We start from the raw sequence: 15,202 nt of genomic DNA, 5'->3' as shown, positions 1-15,202 counted from the left end.
AGATCCCGGCATCTGCGGCAGTTCGCGATTTAAATGAACGATCGGATCGCCCGCAGCGCTGATGCGGGGATCCGATCATTCAGAACGCCGGACGGAGGTCCCCTCTCCTTCCTCCGTCCGGCTCCCGGCGTCTCCTGCTCTGGTCTGTGATCGAGCAGACCAGAGCAGGAGATGACCGATAATACTGATCTGTTCAATGTCCTATACATAGAACAGATCAGTATTAGCAATCATGGTATTGCTATGAATAGTCCCCTATGGGGACTATTCAAGTGTAAAAAAAAAAATTTTTAAATGTAAAAGTAAAAGTAAAAAAAAAGTGAAAAATCCCCTCCCCCAATAAAAAGTAAAACGTCCGTTTTTTCCTATTTTACCCCCAAAAAGCGTAAAAAACATTTTTTATAGACATATTTGGTATCTCCGCGTGCGTAAATGTCCGCACTATTAAAATAAAATGTTAAGGATCCCATATGGTGAACGGCGTGAACGGAAAAAAAAAAAAAGTCCAAAATTCCTACTTTTTTAATACATTTTATTAAAAAAAAATTATAAAAAATGTACTAAAAGTTTTTTATATGCAAATGTGGTATCAAAAAAAAGTACAGATCATGGCGCAAAAAATGAGCCCCCATACCGCCACTTATACGGAAAAATAAAAAAGTTAGAGGTCATCAAAATAAAGAGATTATAAACGTACTAATTTGGTTAAAAAGTTTGTGATTTTTTTTAAGCGCAACAATAATATAAAAGTATATAATAATGGGTATCATTTTAATTGTATTGACCCTCAGAATAAAGAACACATGTCATTTTTACCATAAATTGTATGGCGTGAAAACAAAACCTTCCAAAATTAGCAAAATTGCGTTTTTCGTTTTAATTTCCCCACAAAAATAGTGTTTTTTGGTTGCGCCATACATTTTATGATATAATGAGTGATGTCATTACAAAGGACAACTGGCCGCGCAAAAAACAAGCCCTCATACTAGTCTGTGGATGAAAATATAAAAGAGTTATGATTTTTAGAAGACGAGGAGGAAAAAATGAAAACGTAAAAATTAAATTGTCTGAGTCCTTAAGGCCAAAATGGGCTGAGTCCTTAAGGCCAAAATGGGCTGAGTCCTTAAGGCCAAAATGGGCTGAGTCCTTAAGGGGTTAATGGACAAAATCTGAACTGTAAGGTTCAATTTTGCACGGAACCCCTCGTCATGCAAGTAAGAAAGTTCTATGTACTACCACATTGTACTTCTTGGTCTTCCTTGGCTTCAACGGCATTCTCCACAACTTGACCGGAAATCTGTTAAAATCACTTGTTGGGGACAATATTGCCAAGATCACTGTCTTGTTCCCCCTGAGATATCTTCTGTGCCTGTTAAACTCAGACATAAAGTCTTGAATTCGGGACATTCTTCCTTGCCAGTTGGTCACCTTAGAAGATGGAAGACTCCACCACAGAAGCCTGCAAGTTCCTTACAGCCTTTGCTCATTCCAGAAACCCCCTGGTCTCATGTAGTGGGGAACTCTCTGAATTCCAAAGAAGAGTGGGTCGTGATGTCATCAGAGAGCATTCCAAAAAGAAAAGAATTCCCTCTGTAGTATTCAGAAGCTAATAAGTACAGGAAGGATTAAGATTTTTTAATAGAAGTAATTTACAAATATGTTTAACTTTCTGCCACCAGTTGATTTAGAAGAAAAAAGGTTTTCAACGGAGTACCCCATTAATACTGTACTGTAACACCTGCGCTCCGGCCAGACATGCCGGCCGTGAGCGCTCTCTGCTTATGTCCCCGCTGCCGGCGGGGCTGGGATTTGCATTGCGGGACGCGCACGCACGCGAATCCTAGCCTGTCACTCACCTCCCTCATCTTCCGCCTCTCCATGTCCTCGCAGCCCTGGCGCACGTGCCGGAGCTCTTTCACTTAAAGGGACAGTGCTCAATTAATCAAGTGTCTACACCGTCCCCTGTCCTTAAATATCAGCTCCTCCCTTGGTTTCATGACAGCTCTTTTGGAGAATTTGGCAAAACCAGAAAAAGGGTGTGAGGACTTGTTCTGCCAGAACCCATAGGGTTAATGATTTATAGCCCTGTTGTTGTTTTGGTTGCTGGGACAACGCCTCTGTGCTCCTGGGTGTGGTTTAGCTTGCTGAGCCAATTAGTGTCCTCCTGGTTGTAGCTCAGGCATATATAAGGAGGCCCTTTTCAGTGATTCTCTGCTTGTGATAGTTCTTAGTAACTTACCTAGCTTATTCTGGTTTTGTGCATTTTGGCCTGGCTTTTGACTTCCCTTTGTTACTCTGTTACTGTACTTCGTGCTCTCCATGTTTTGACTCGGCCCTCTGACTTTGTATATTTGTGTGTGCGTGTTTAGGTTTGTTTCTGTTCGCTGTGTGCCTCCAGCCTTTCCGACCTCTTGTCAGTTTTGTAGTTTGTAGTTTTGACTTTTTGACTGTCCCTCACTTATTTAGGAAGGGACTGTCACCGTGGTTATGGACCTGTCGATTAGGGCAGGTACGTAAGTAGGCAGGGATAGGGGAACGTGCGAGATTAGTGTGCTCTCCTTCCCTGCCCATACGTGACATTATCACAAGCCCATAAACCTGCAATTGCTCTGTTCCTGCATTATGGAAGCAATGTCTGCTTTGGTGGAGCAAATGCAGGGCTTGACTCAGTTGGTCCAGGATTTAGCTGAGAAGGTACAGCAGCAAGAGTCATCCCAGTCTCAGTCAGTAATAGTTTAGAGATTGACTCAGAGACTGCAAGGTCAGGATCACTTAGTTCAGAGCTTGCTAAATTCCGGAGCTGGAGTCTGCCCGTACCCAGGTGTCATATGTTCCTACTTCTGCTCCTGTGGAGCCACAGGTTAGTCTCCCTGACCGATTTTCAGGTAACCACAAAATGTTCAAAACTTTTTGTGAGAGCTGCAAATTGTACTTTCGGTTAAGACCCCATTTGTCTTGTACTGAGGCCCAAAAAGTTGGCATTATTATGTCTCTTTTGCAAGGATGTCCCCAAAAGTGGGTATTTTCTCTTGATACTGATGCCCCTGAGTTGTCCTCTGTGGACTCTCTGTTTGCTGGTTTGAGTCTTCTGTATGCAGAACCTGACCGAGCTGCGTATGCTAAGTCTCAGCTGCGTATATTAAAACAGGGACGTAAACCTGTTGAGGAATATTGTGCAGATTTTAGGAAGTGGTGTGTGGCTTCCAAATGGAACACCCAGTTCAGACTGGGGTTATCTGACATCCTAAAGGACATGCTGGTGACTGAAGAGGAACCCATGCAGCTTTGCTCCATATCTACTCCTGAAAAGCGTAGAAGGTTTCGGTATCTCAACGGCCTCTGTTTCTATTGTGGAGAGGATACTCATTTCATCAGTACCTATGCCAAGCGTCCGCGTCCGATCATCGTGGCGGCCACTTGGGCGCAAAGGTATTTTCCGATTCCCAAAAATGTAAACCTGACAATTTGTCTATGGGGGGGAATTGATATGCCTGTCGTATCAACTAATGTTTTTTTCTGGGAGTTCTAGGAAGCCAGCTAAGATTGTTCATGCTGAGCCTGTGTCGGAGGATTGTGGTGAGCATAATATTGAGCTAGATGACACCTGAAAGGATCTGCAACTCCTCACTATATACCCCTGGCATATAGTTCCTTAGTTCTACCTTGGTTTGTGTCACCTTCCATGGCGCCAGGAGAGCGTCTCCCTCATAGGAAAATTGACAGGCAAAAAGATATGAGGGAAAAACTCTAGTTTATTGCATTAATCATCAGTATAAAAAGGGCGTATTTACATTGACCAATTAAAATGTAGACACGAGTAAAAAGCTTATTTACACTGACCAATAAAAATGTGGACACATCTAAAAGGTGATATAATTGTTTTGATTTTACATGCTTCTTCCCAGGGTACATAGCTAGCCAATTAACATAGTAAAATTCTTTAACAAGCAACTTTAGTTACAGGAAATGTATCTTATTAGGAACGACCTTGAGAAGGCTGAGAACAAGAAGAAAGAGATAAGAAAGAAAGAAAAATAAAACAATAATAAAGGAGAACTCTAGTGCAGCCTTTCACTAACTACAACTCACAGCATGCCCTAATGCAACCTTTCAACACCAATGAATGGTGTGATATTGAGAATGAGGACACGATGGAGATCGATGGTCCTTCTGTCTCTCGACCCTCTAAGATTTGTAAGGGTCCGTTTGCCCCTCATAAAAGGTGGGTACTGTGAGGACTAGTTAATGATTTCTAGCCCTGTTGTTGTTTTGGTTGCTGGGACAACGCCTCTGTGCTCCTGGGTGTGGTTTAGCTTGCTGAGCCAATTAGTGTCCTCCTGGTTGTAGCTCAGTCATATATAAGGAGGCCCTTTTCAGTGATTCTCTGCTTGTGATAGTTCTTATTAACTTACCTAGCTTATTCTGGTTTTGTGCATTTTGGCCTGGCTTTTGACTTCCCTTTGTTACTCTGTTACTGTACTTCGTGCTCTCCATGTTTTCACTCGGCCCTCTGACTTTGTATATTTGTGTGTGCGTGTTTAGGTTTGTTTCTGTTCGCTGTGTGCCTCCAGCCTTTCCGACCTCTTGTCAGTTTTGTAGTTTGTAGTTTTGACTTTTTGACTGTCCCTCACTTATTTAGGAAGGGACTGTCACCGTGGTTATGGACCTGTCGATTAGGGCAGGTACGTAAGTAGGCAGGGATAGGGGAACGTGCGAGATTAGTGTGCTCTCCTTCCCTGCCCATACGTGACATTATCACAAGCCCATAAACCTGCAATTGCTCTGTTCCTGCATTATGGAAGCAATGTCTGCTTTGGTGGAGCAAATGCAGGGCTTGACTCAGTTGGTCCAGGATTTAGCTGAGAAGGTACAGCAGCAAGAGTCATCCCAGTCTCAGTCAGTAATAGTTTAGAGATTGACTCAGAGACTGCAAGGTCAGGATCACTTAGTTCAGAGCTTGCTAAATTCCGGAGCTGGAGTCTGCCCGTACTTAGGTGTCATATGTTCCTGCTTCTGCTCCTGTGGAGCCACAGGTTAGTCTCCCTGACCGATTTTCAGGTAACCACAAAATGTTCAAAACTTTTTGTGAGAGCTGCAAATTGTACTTTCGGTTAAGACCCCATTTGTCTTGTACTGCAAATTGTACTTTCGGTTAAGACCCCATTTGTCTGGTACTGAGGCCCAAAAAGTTGGCATTATTATGTCTCTTTTGCAAGGATGTCCCCAAAAATGGGTATTTTCTCTTGATCCTGATGCCCCTGAGTTGTCCTCTGTGGACTCTCTGTTTGCTGGTTTGAGTCTTCTGTATGCAGAACCTGACCGAGCTGCGTATGCTAAGTCTAAGCTGCGTATATTAAAACAGGGATGTAAACCTGTTGAGGAATATTGCGCAGATTTTAGGAAGTGGTGTGTGGCTTCCAAATGGAACACCCAGTTCAGACTGGGGTTATCTAACATCCTAAAGGACATGCTGGTGACTGAAGAGGAACCCATGCAGCTTTGCTCCATATCTACTCCTGAAAAGCGTAGAAGGTTTCGGTATCTCAACGGCCTCTGTTTCTATTGTGGAGAGGATACTTATTTCATCAGTACCTGTGCCAAGCGTCCGCGTCCGATCATCGTGGCGGCCACTTGGGCGCAAAGGTATTTTCCGATTCCCAAAAATGTAAACCTGACAATTTGTCTATGGGGGGGAATTGATATGCCTGTTGTATCAACTAATGTTTTTTTCTGGGAGTTCTAGGAAGCCAGCTAAGATTGTTCATGCTGAGCCTGTGTCGGAGGATTGTGGTGAGCATAATATTGAGCTAGATGACACCTGAAAGGATCTGCAACTCCTCACTATATACCCCTGGCATATAGTTCCTTAGTTCTACCTTGGTTTGTGTCACCTTCCATGGCGCCAGGAGAGCGTCTCCCTCATAGGAAAATTGACAGGCAAAAAGATATGAGGGAAAAACTCTAGTTTATTGCATTAATCATCAGTATAAAAAGGGCGTATTTACATTGACCAATAAAAATGTAGACACGAGTAAAAAGCTTATTTACACTGACCAATAAAAATGTGGACACATCTAAAAGGTGATATCATTGTTTTGATTTTACATGCTTCTTCCCAGGGTACATAGCTAGCCAATTAACATAGTAAAATTCTTTAACAAGCAACTTTAGTTACAGGAAATGTATCTTATTAGGAACGACCTTGAGAAGGCTGAGAGCAAGAAGAAAGAGATAAGAAAGAAAGAAAAATAAAACAATAATAAAGGAGAACTCTAGTGCAGCCTTTCACTAACTACAACTCACAGCATGCCCTAATGCAACCTTTCAACACCAATGAATGGTATTGAGAATATTGAGAATGATATTGAGAATTGATATTGAGAATGAGGACACGATGGAGATCGATGGTCCTTCTGTCTCTCGACCCTCTAAGATTTGTAAGGGTCTGTTTGCCCCTCATAAAAGGTGGGTACTGTGAGGACTAGTTAATGATTTCTAGCCCTGTTGTTGTTTTGGTTGCTGGGACAACGCCTCTGTGCTCCTGGGTGTGGTTTAGCTTGCTGAGCCAATTAGTGTCCTCCTGGTTGTAGCTCAGGCATATGTAAGGAGGCCCTTTTCAGTGATTCTCTGCTTGTGATAGTTCTTAGTAACTTACCTAGCTTACTCTGTACTCATTCTGTTTATTCTGGTTTTGTGAATTTTGGCTTGGCTTTTGACCTCTGTTACTGTACTTCGTGCTCTCGAGGTTTTGACTCGGCCCTCTGACTACATATATTTGTGTGTGCGTGTTTAGGTTTGTTTCTGTTAGCTGTGTGCCTCCAGCCTTTCCCGACCTCTTGTCAGTTTTGTAGTTTGTTGTTTTGACTTTTTGAATGTCCGTCACTTATTTAGGAAGGAACTGTCACCTTGGTTATGGACCTGTCGATTAGGGCAGGTACATAAGTAGGCAGGGATAGGGGAGCGGGCGATATTAGTGTACACTCCTTCCCTGCCCATACGTGACAAAGGGATTTTTCTCAGTGTGGGACCTTCCCTGACAGCCAATAGCCATAGTTAGCTAAGTAATTGAGAGAGACGGGCACGAGTCCCCTCCATCATAGCTGGGCTATGGGAAACAATCTTAGCATGTGTGGCTGTGTGCCACCCAGAGGTAATGGATGTCCAAAAACTCCTCCCACCCCACAGGAGGAGATGAATAAGAAATATGGCAGATGGGTCAGTCAGCATTTGCCAAAATGGTGCCTGCTGACTTGGGGAATGGAGTTAAGGATTCCAAAAGGGAAAACCTTTGAATTATCCTACTTGGTCGGTTTTTACAAAAAATTTGACCCAAAATTAACAGAGCCAAGTGAAAAGGCGGTATTTTTACTGTAGAAACTAGGGCGGAGAGGGAAAACCAGTCTGAATCAGATGAAGAACCAGAGTTGATAAACCAGCTTGCAATGTCTCTAGTGGAGCTCACCGTGGTTAATATAGACATCCCTTACTCAAGTACTCAATGGACCCCAGTAGATATAGGAGCTAGACCAAAGGGTCATGCTAGCTCCACCACAGTGTACCCCACTGGAGATCTAATCAGTCCACCTCCTACATAAAGTGAGCCCAAAGTTAGGGCCATTGCTCCACCATATGTACCTCCCACCACCTCTTGGCAAGAGTTATCTGACCCAAGTGGTGGAAAGGTATTTTGTGGAGTAGAAAGTAAACCCCTAATCACTCCTAAAGTAAATGCAGAGGAAGTAAGGGGGATGTTTGAAGAAGGTTGTTCATCTCAAGCCTCAGCTTACCCAGTCAGAGAATAATTTATCCCAGGGACAAATGGTCAGGTAGACATACGGGTTACTCAGCATGTCCCATGGACACCTGGAGAAATGAATGGGTTCCTCTCATCAGTCCCTAAGCCACCGAACAAATGAGTTTCACAATACCGCGATCAGTTACAATCCCACATGGAGAGATCTATTGCAGATAATAAGAGTAGTGGCTGGTCAATTAGATACTGCTTCCCTCTGTACCAAACTCACCCTGCCCCTATAGCCATCTGAAGCACAGAATACCACAGATAAGGCACTTGAATATGTCAACCAACTCAAGGAAAAGATCATGAAGGTTTTTCCTCCTCAATCCTGGGTCCGGGTGACAAATATTCAGCAGAAGGCCAAGGAACCTGTAGAAGATTACTTTGAAAGATTCAGGCAGGTAGTAGAGGAGGCAGGTGGTAGCTTAGAGAACCAAGGTATGGGGAATAAAGATATTCATGATAAATTCGTTTTTGCCCACCCCTATTGGTAAAACAAATCAGTCCCAGCACTAATGAGCTTAGCGAGCTCCATCCAGAGGAACATACAGGAAGTGTAGGAGAAGAAAGTTCAGAAGGTCATGGTTGTGCAAGCCTCAGGAAGACCCCAAAGAAAGCCATCTCATATCCCTACTACCCACAGGGTGATTCCTCTAATAGGTTTCCCTATATCAATGAATGATCTAAATCTCACAGATTATAGCTATGATGTTCAAATAGATGTTGATCACACTTCACATAATGCTCTCTCAGACTAGGATACATATTTAGAAATTGTTGGTATTGTCTCTACACCCACAATATGTTAAGGTCCAATGTATGTGAATAACGTAGCCAAAATTATGGCCTTGGATGTCAGGATCCGGACTGGTATGCGGGGACAACACAGGTAGTGGATCCTCTGTGTCAGTGAGGTGATGGCGTGGGCCGTACCAGGGGAACGGAATCTAAGGGGTTACTGGTTTTCACCAGAGCCCGCCGCAAGGCGGGATGGACTTGTGCGGCAGGTAACCCCCAGGTCGTTCCACCCAATAGCGACTCAACCTCACTGACTGCTGATTCAGGTGCGGTACACACGGACTAGACAAGAAGAAAGGTCAGACGTAGCAGAAGGTCAGGGCAGGAAGCAACGGTTCGTAGTCAATGGCAACGGTCAGGAAACACAGGCAATGGACACACGGGAACACTTTCTCTGGCACAAGGCAACAAGCTCCGGCAGGGACAGGAAGGGGAAGTGGGTTTTTATAGTGTAGGGAGTGCTTGGAACTAATTGGGCCAGGCACCAATTAATGGTGCAATGGCCCTTTAAATCTGAGAGACCCGGCACGCGCGCCCTAGAGAGCGGGGCTGCGCGCGCCGGGACTGAGCAGGAGGACGGGGCAGGTGAGAGACAGGGGATGCGACCCGCGGGCAGGCACGTCCTGCCGCGGGGATCGCATCCCCGCCGAGAAACAGAGAGCAGCGCTCCTGGTCAGCGGGTCTGACCGGGGCACTGCAAGGAGGAGAAGAATGCCGCGAGTGCTCCGGGGGAGGAGCGGGACCCGGAGCGCTTGGCATTACAGTACCCCCCCCCCCTTGGGTCTCCCCCTCTTTTTGGAACCGAGGAATTTGTGGATGAGTTCCTTGTCCAAAATATTGGCCTCGGGTTCCCACGATCTTTCTTCGGGGCCACAATTCTCCCAATCCACCCAATTTTTTTTTTTACCTCGAACGACCTTGGAGGTGAGAATTTCCTTAATGGAGAAGACATCAGAGGAGCCAGAGATAGGAGCAGGAACAGTGACCTTGGGAGAAAAGCGGTTAAGTACGAGAGGTTTGAGAAGAGAAACATGGAAAGAGTTAGGAATACGAAGAGGAGGGAGATGAAGCTTGTAGGAGTCAGAATTGATTTGATTCTTGATTTTGAAAGGTCCGAGGTACCGAGGACCAAGCTTGTAACTAGGGACACGTAAACGGATGTATTTGGCGGAGAGCCATACTTTGTCACCGGGGGCAAACACAGGAGGAATTCTTCTCTTTTTATCCGCATGTTTCTTCATACGAGATGAGGCCAGTAAGAGAGACTTTTGAGTCTCCTTCCAGATGGAGGAGAAATCTTGTGTCAATTCATCCACGGCAGGAACTCCAGATGAAGTGGGAATGGGGAGGGGGGGAAGCGGGTGACGGCCGTACACCACAAAGAATGGAGATTTGGAGGAGGACTCAGAATTCTTGAAGTTGTACGAGAATTCGGCCCAGGGCAGAAGGTCGACCCAATCATCTTGACGGGAGGAGACAAAGTGCCGCAAGTAGTCGCCAAGAATCTGGTTAACACTTTACCCTTGTCCATTGGATTGAGGGTGATAGGAGGAAGAGAAATTCAATTAGATTTTTAATTGATTGCACAGTGCCCTCCAAAATGTTGAAATAAATTGAACACCTCTATCAGAGACAATATGCGTGGGAAGCCCGTGGAGACGAAAAATTTGTAGAAAAAATTGTTTCGCCAATTGTGGCGCAGAAGGTAGACCCGGAACAAAATGAGCCATTTTGGAAAAGCGGTCAACGACCACCCAAATGACAGTGTTGCCATGAGATGAAGGTAGGTCAGTTATAAAGTCCATAGCTATATGAGACCATGGCTGTTCAGGCACAGGCAGAGGAAGGAGAAGACCAGCCGGCTTCTGGCGTGGAGTCTTGTCTCGAGCACACACTGTACAGGCCCGTACAAAATCGGTCACATCTTTCTCCAAGGAAGACCACCAATAGTGTCTGGCAATTAGCTGTATGGACTTTTTGTTCTTTTTTTTTTTGATTCCAGCATGACCCGCCAGGTGGGAGGAATGACCCAATTTGAGAGTCTGGAGGCGAAGATGTGGGGGAACATAAGTCTTTCCGGGAGGAATTGGAAACAAAGAAGCTGGGGCAGACGACCAGACACTCAGGAGGAATGATGTGTTGAGGAGGAACTTCAGATTCCGAGGCATCGGTGGTACGTCGTGATAGAGCATCAGCCCTGACATTCTTGTCCGCAGGACGGAAATTAATTTGAAAATCGAAACAGGCAAAGAACAATGACCATCTAGCCTGGTGAGGATTTAACTGCTGGGCGGATTGAAGGTAAGACAAATTTTTGTGGTCAGTGAAGATGGTGATGGGATGCAAGGATCCTTCTAAAAGATGTCTCCACTCCTCAAGTGCCAACTTAATGGCCAATAGTTCACGGTCTCCAATGGAATAGTTCTTTTCAGGAGGAGAAAAAGTCTTGGAGAAAAATCCGCAAGTGATATTTTTTCCTTCAGCGTTTTTTTGGAGAAGAACAGCTCCGGCACCTACTGAGGAGGCATCAACCTCAAGGAAGAAGGGTTTCAGAGGGTCTGGCCTGGACAGGACTGGAGCAGAAGTGAATGCGGCTTTGAGGTGTTTAAAGGCCTCCTCTGCCTGCGGTGGCCAGGATTTCGGATTAGCATTTTTCTCGGTCAAGGCCACAATAGGCGCAACTATGGTGGAGAAATGAGGAATGAATTGACGATAATAATTTGCAAATCCAAGAAATCGTTGGATGGCTTGTAAACCAGTGGGCCGTGGCCAATCTATTACTGCAGATAGTTTATCCCGGTCCATTTGAAGACCTTGACCAGAGACTATGTATCCCAAGAAAGGAAGACTGCTGCGCTCAAAAAGACATTTCTCAATCTTGGCATAAAGATGATTATTACGTAGGCGTTGAAGCACTTGACGGACATGGAGGCGATGTTCCTCTAAGTTGGAAGAAAAAGTGAGAATGTCGTCAAGATAGACCACCACACAGGAATACAGCATGTCCCGGAAAATTTTGTTTACAAAGTCCTGGAAGACCGCTGGGGCGTTGCATAGACCAAAGGGCATGACAAGATATTCAAAGTGTCCATCTCTAGTATTGAAGGCGGTCTTCCATTCATCACCTTCACGTATACCGATGAGGTTATAGGCGCCCCTTAGATCAAGTTTGGTGAAGATCTAGCTCCACGCAATCGATCAAATAGTTCTGAGATGAGTGGTAGAGGGTAATGATTTTTCACTGTGATCTTATTGAGTCCGCGGTAGTCTATACAAGGGCGAAGAAATTCGTCTTTCTTGGCCACGAAAAAGAATCCAGCTCCGGCTGGAGAAGATTTCCAAATAAAACCTCTTTTGAGGTTTTCCTGGATGTACTCTGTCATGGCTTGTGTTTCCAGGGCAGAAAGTAGGTAAATCCTACCACGGGGCGGTGTGGTACCAGGGAGCTAGTCGATAGGGCAGTCATAGGGTCTATGTGGAGGTAAGACCTCTGCTTGCTTTTTAGAAAAAACATCCGAGTAGTCCTGGTAGGCCTTAGGAAGACCTGGCAATGGAGTAGCAAGGGAGACTTGGCAGGAAGAAATTGGGTGGTAACATCGCTTGTGGCAAGAAGATCCCCAACTCCTAATGTCCCCGGTGGCCCAGTCAAGGCTAGGCGAGTGACGTTGGAGCCAGGGCAAGCCTAGAAGAATTTCAGAAGTGCAGTTGGGCAGCACAAAAAATTCAATATGTTCATGATGGTGAACTCCAACACTCATGAGCAGCGGTTGAGTGCAGTAACGCACGGTGCAGACCAGCCTCTCTCCACTGACGGATGAAATGAAGAGAGGTTTGACAAGACAGGTAACAGGAATATTGAATCTGTTGATTAGAGAGGCTTCAATGAAACTTCCTGCTGAACCAGAGTCCAAGAAGGCCACAGCGGAGAAGGAAGTAGTATTAGCGGGTATAGCAATCCGCACAGGTATAGTCAATCATGGAGAGGAAGAATTCACACCTAGCAACGCCTCTCCTACGTTAACTAGGTGTGTGTGTGTGCGTGCGTTTCTCAGACGCGGAGGACGAATAGGACAGTCTTTTAGGAAATGTTCGGTGCTTGCACAGTATAGGCACAGGTTTTCATTCCTACGGCGAGTCCTCTCTTGTTGGGTCAGGCGAGACCGATCCACTTGCATAGCCTCCTCGGCAGGAGGCACAGGAACAGATTGCACAGGACATTGGAAGAGAGGTGCCAGGGGAGGAAACCGCCTCTTGCGAACAAGATCCTTTTCCTGACGAAGCTCCTGGCGTCTTTCCATGAAACGCATGTCGATGTGGGTGGCCAAATGGATGAGTTCAGACAGGTTAGCAGGAATTTCTCGTGCGGCCAGGACATCTTTGATGTGACTGGATAAGCCTTTCTTGAAGGTCACGCAGAGGGCCTCATTATTCCAGGATAGCTCAGAGGCGAGGGTGCGGAACTGGATGGCGTATTCGCCCACTGAAGAACTCCCTTGGACAAGATTCAGTAAAGCAGTCTTGGCTGAGGAAGCCCGGGCTGGCTCCTCAAAGACACTACGTACTTCTGAGAAGAAGCACTGGATAGTAGCAGTGGCAGGATCGTTGCGGTCCCAAAGCGGTGTGGCCCATGACAAGGCCTTTCCAGACAGCAGGCTGACCACGAACGCCACCATAGACCGTTCTGTAGGGAATTGGTCTGACATCATCTCCAGGTGTAGGGAACACTGGGACAGGAACCCACGGCATAGTTTAGAGTCCCCATCAAACTTGTCAGGTAACCCCCAGGTCGTTCCACCCAATAGCGACTCAACCTCACTGACTGTGGTACACAAGGACTAGGCAAGAAGGAAGGTCAGACGTAGCAGAAGGTCAGGGCCGGCGGCAACGGTTCGTAATCAATGGCAACGGTCAGGAAACCCAGGCAATGGACACACGGGAACGCTTTCTCTGGCACAAGGCAACAAGATCCGGCAGGGACAGGAAGGGGAAGTGGGTTTTTATGGTGTAGGGAGTGCTTGGAACTAATTAATGGTGCACTGGCCCTATAAATCTGGGAGACCCGGCGTGGGCGCGCCCTAGAGAGCGGGGCTGCGCGCGCCAGGACTGAGCAGGAGGACGGGGCAGGTGAGAGACACGGGATGCAACCCGCGGGCAGGCACGTCCTGCCACGGGGATCGCATCCCCGCCTCCACGCCGAGAAACACAGAGCAGCTCTCCCGGCTGACGGGGCGCTGCAAGGAGAAGAACGCCGCGAGCGCTCTGGGGGAGGAGCGGGACCTGGAGTGCTCGGTGTTACGTTGGATTATGTGCTAGCCAAAGAAGGTGGGACCTGCACTGTTATAGGTGAGGAGTATTGTACCTGGACTGAAGATTCACATGACCCCATTGAGGCACACATGAATAAAGTAAAAGAACTTCAGCAAAAAGCCAGAGATATATCGAAGGAGGGGTGGAATCCATTTTCCTGGATGGGTTCTATTGGTGTTAGTTTAAATAATATGCTTTCAGACCTTATAAAACCCATAGTGGTAGCTATAGGATTAATATTGCTGTGTTTCATTGCTTTGGAAATGTTAAAGGGGTATTCCAGGAAAAAACTTTTTATTTATATATATATATACTTTTTTTTTTTATCAACTGGCTCCAGAAAGTTAAACAGATTTGTAAATTACTTCTATTAAAAAGTCTTAATCCTTTCAATAATTATCAGCTGCTGAAGTTAAGTTGTTGTTTTCTGTCTGGCAACAGTGCTCTCTGCTGTCACCTCTGCTTGTCTCGAGAACTGCTCAGAGTAGAAGAGGTTTGCTATGGGGATTTGCTTCTAAACTGGGCGGTTCCCGAGACAGGTGTCATCAGAGAGCACTTAGACAGAAAAGAACAACTCAACTTCAGCAGCTCATAAGTACTGAAAGGATTAAGATTTTTTAACCCCTTAAAGACTCAGGGTTTTTCCGTTTTTGCACTTTCGTTTTTTCCTCCTTACCTTTTAAAAATCATAACCCTTTCAATTTTCCACCTAAAAATCCATATTATGGTTTATTTTTTGCGTCGCCAATTCTACTTTGCAGTGACATTAGTCATTTTACCCAAAAATGCACGGCGAAACGGAAAAAAAAATCATTGTGCGACAAAATCGAAGAAAAAATGCCATTTTGTAACTTTTAGGGGCTTCCATTTCTATGCAGTGCATATTTCGGTAAAAATTACACCTTATCATTATTCTGTAGGTCCATACGGTTAAAATGATACCCTACTTATATAGGTTTGATTTTGTCGCACTTCTGGAAAAAATCATAACTACATGCAGAAAAATGTATATGTTTAAAATTGTCATCTTCTGACCCCTATAACTTTTTTATTTTTCCACATACAGGGCGGTATTAGGACTCATTTTTTGTGCCGTGATCTGAAGTTTTTATCAGTAGGATTTTTGTTTTGATCGGACTTTTTGATCACTTTTTATTCATTTTTTAATGGTATAAAAAGTGACCAAAATACGCTTTTTTGGACTTTGGAATTTTTTTGCGCGTACGCCATTGACCGTGCAGTTTAATTAATGATATATGTTTATAGTTCGGACATTTACGCACGCGGCGATACCACATA

General features: G+C 45.2%; 1 protein-coding gene across 1 annotated transcript in view; it reads left to right on the top strand.

Annotated features, from left to right (window-relative positions):
* Positions 1 to 4,941: 4,941 nt before the first annotated feature.
* Positions 4,942 to 15,202, top strand: part of LOC130356364 (uncharacterized) — a 152,874-nt gene continuing 142,613 nt past the window's right edge. Inside the window, exon 1 of the mRNA XM_056557776.1 lies at positions 4,942 to 5,033. The gene's annotated coding sequence lies outside the window, so the exon portion shown is untranslated. The remainder of the gene's footprint in view (positions 5,034 to 15,202) is intronic.

Source organism: Hyla sarda, chromosome 2, assembly GCF_029499605.1.
Source record: "Hyla sarda isolate aHylSar1 chromosome 2, aHylSar1.hap1, whole genome shotgun sequence".
Classification (NCBI taxonomy): Eukaryota; Metazoa; Chordata; class Amphibia; order Anura; family Hylidae; genus Hyla; species Hyla sarda.
The sequence above is the reverse complement of the archived record's forward strand: the minus strand, read 5'-3'. Positions and strand labels throughout refer to the sequence as shown.